Raw genomic sequence first — 3830 nt, 5'->3', positions numbered from 1 at the left:
TGCATATGAAGCAAATATGTTAATGACAGGAGAGAAATATCAAATTGATGACGAAAATGATTTCAGAAAAAAACTTTGATCAAGTACAGTTGCATACTTACGTAAACGCAATACTTCTGTAAGCGAAAATAAGGGCATTACAAATTAGATTAATATGATAAATATTCGAGTATATTACATGTAAACATTATATTATTAATAATTTCACACGGACCCTAACGAATATTCAATCACCTTCAACCAGGAAATATATTAAATCATAATCATGTCAAATCCGTTAGAACATGAAGCATTGAAGTTATGATCAAGGATTTAAAAACACAATTGAAAAAATGCGCCCTTGTCATTTGTACCATTATTTGTTATTGTTGTTCTTATTAGTAGCAGTATCATTATCATTGTTGTTGTTAGTATTATTATCATTATCATTGTTTTTTTTTAGTATTATTATCATTATTTGTATTATTATTATAGTAGTATTATTATTAACATTAAGAACAATGGTGTTATTATCAATTTTTCTCCTCCTCCTACCCCCCTCTTTTTCTACCGCTTCTTTTTTCTACTTCTCCTTGTTTGTCTTGTCTCTTTATTTCTTGTTTTGCTTAGATGGTTTATAGTGTTTTTTTTTCCCCCACGTTTTCATATTATTTTCATTTTCTAATCATTTTCCAATCTTATGTTTAGTAGTTTAGGTAACAAAAAAAGAACCAGATTTGCTTGCCTTCACTATCCACGAGGACTATTGCTTCTTTGTCTTCTTCTACCAGGCCTACAATAATGTTAAGTTATTGGTTGATAAAGAAACAAGTAATGTTAGGTTATGTCGAAAGGCAAAATACAACGAAACACTTAATAAATGAAAACCTGCTATAGACTTTAAACGATTCATCAATGACGGATTCAAGAGTTATCGAAACGGCCGCCCACTTAAAAAAAAAGGGGGGGGGGAGAGAAAAAGCAACGGAAGAAGAAAAGGTAAAGGAGATAGAGACATTAATGTGCAATAGACTAGAATACAGGAGAGAAAGATAGAGAGAGAGAGACATATGTATATATGTATATATGACGCCGTCCTGGAGTAACGTGTCGTGAACGAAACCCCACCAAATCTGAAGTTGCGTAATACGTGCTAACATGTATAATCAGTTGCGGATCAAATGGCGAATTAGAACACAAAGGGAGAACAGAAAGAGAAAAGCAGATACAAAAACAGAATAAGGATAGAGAGGGGGAAAAAGAGACAGACAGAAGGAAGACAAAAGAAGAAAATGAAACGTAAATGTACGAATACAGATTGCAGTGACGATGTGTTGGCACAGCATGTGCTAACATAGACTTCGGTCAAAGACCAGTAGAGACAAAGTACATGGAATTGTCTTTAAGCGAGAAAGAGAGATGGCTTCTTACGTACTGACGCCCGTACTGAGTCCTAAAGCGGGTCACGGACCCATGCTTACAGATACAAGTGATTCCCCTTTACCTTATCCAAGACAAACCTCAGTTCTATAAGATTGTCCTTGGGGTAGAGTGTGTGTGCGTATGTGTGTGTGAAAGAGAGATAGAGAGAACTGAATTCCCACGAAATAAAGCAGGATCTGTACAATTGTTAAGGCACAGGTTATAGTGTCTATCCCTCAACATGACTATATTGACGGTTCTGAATTGCTAAAACTTGGGAGCGTTCATGGGGGAGTAGGAGATCATCAATTGAAAGCCTTAATCGAAATGCCATGCCTTTATTTTTACCTGGCGTGTTTGTATCATTATGCACGAATATCCCTTCTTACCTAAGCGCTACAAGGTCGTTATATTGGAGTGAAATAAATAAATCATCAAATACATAGACATTCAGTGACCCTATTCATAATATAAAATGTGAATATTAAACAAAACAGACGGTTAGTATTGACATCCTCATGTTGGACCTGTTATACTTTAACAAAGCATTCTAAAGTTATGAGCTTTATTACGTGTGTAGAGTTTGTACTAAGGCACAAATAATAATACAAAACAAGAACCGATGAGAAATCCTCGAAATTTATAAAACGTATTCATAAACATGATCTAACTTGCATACTTACTATAAACTGGTTCTGAAGATCGTTGGTAGCAAAGGGGATAAGGAAAATTACAAATAGACAGTATAAATATTATCTTTCGGCTACAATTGTTAATAATGATAATAAACTATTGCACAGCCTGTAACGAACAAGTTCCAAAAACTTTTACCTTACATTAAATGGTATTATATATTTATGACAAAGGGAATCAAATGTCACGTCATTTATCAATATTATGCGAACTAACTAACAATTATAATGGACTGTAACTTTAAAAGCCGACGGCAATACTAAGAAAAGTGTAATAGGAAAATTACTATAATAGATTACATGTACATATTATATTATTCATCATATTGCAGTCACGCTGAGGTATATTTAAATATCTAGAACCATAAAACCTATTTTAAATAATCACATCATGAACATGTTAAATCAGTAATAAGATATAAAGTAAGGAATCAAATTATGAAAAAGGTTATCTTAAAGTTCTTTAAAAAAAACCGTGCCCTTGTTATTATTACTGTCATGATAAGTACTGTTACCATTATTATTATTATTATTATTATTATTATTATTATTATTATTATTATTATTATTATTATTATTATCATCATCATCATAGATATTTTAATGATAATGATGAGGATGATTATTATTACTATTCTCCTCATTTCCCCTTTTTCTTCTTCTTCGTCTTCTCCTTGATTTGTTCTCGCTTCTAATTCGTGTATTGCTTAGCTGGTTCGAAGATTTGTAATTGGTTTCCATTTTTCTTTTACTTTTCTTTGTTGTATAATTTGTTTAATTTGTTTAATAGTTGTTTTTCGTAAAAAAGAAATAATTACGGATTTGCTTGCATATGATCTCCATTTCGACCTTTCCTTCTCCAACGTTTGCCATGCCTACACTGATTTGCTGTTCGGTTTATAAAGACAAAATAATTGTTAGGTCATGTAGAAATGCATCGTTCAACGAAACATTTAAAGAAGGAAAACATTGATATAGACTGCAATAACTAATTCATTAGTGGCGGATCCAGGAGCTTCCTAATAAGCGCCCCTCCCCCACCCCTTTGTTTTGTCGTTGTCTTTAAACAGAATTGGTGAAAAAAGAGCAAAAGGAAAACATAAAAGAGAAATAGAACATAATGTAAAAAAATACAAGAAAGAACAATGAGACAGATGAATAGAGAGAAAAATATATTTGTACATACTACTGTCCCGAATAACGGATCGGAAACGCATTGGATATGATGGAAACTCCATTCCATAATTGTCCTAGGGGTTCATTTTCCGGGAAGTAGTAGTCCTTGAAGGGTTGGTTGTCCTTGAGGGGTAATTTTCCAGGAGTAATTATCCTTGGGGTTAAATTGGTAATTTCCCGCTACTTATTGACCGGGAGTGATTGTCCAGGGCAGGCGCGTGCAAAGGGGGGGGGGGGGGGCGTTGAACGCCCCCCCTTGGTTTTATTATAAAACAAAAAAATAAAAAAAAATATATATATACATGGGCTGACCTTACCCTCCCCCCGTACAGAGCAAAATGTCAAATTTTCAAATTTGGAGACCCCCCAAAAAACAGAAAACAAGTGTCCTCTCCCCCCCCCCCCCCACCCCTTGAACAAATCCTGCGTACGCGCCTGGTCCAGGGGGGGGGGGGAGGTTTTACTACAAACCCTTTAAAAACTCGAGGAGATCAATTGTCTGGTCCATTCGCATTTGAAGTTTTCATGAGAAGAGACATTTGAAAATATCATGAAGTGATT

The sequence above is a fragment of the Strongylocentrotus purpuratus genome, unplaced genomic scaffold, assembly GCF_000002235.5.
Source record: "Strongylocentrotus purpuratus isolate Spur 01 unplaced genomic scaffold, Spur_5.0 spur5_scaffold_20, whole genome shotgun sequence".
NCBI lineage: Eukaryota > Metazoa > Echinodermata > Echinoidea > Camarodonta > Strongylocentrotidae > Strongylocentrotus > Strongylocentrotus purpuratus.
Note: the sequence above shows the minus strand (reverse complement) of the source record.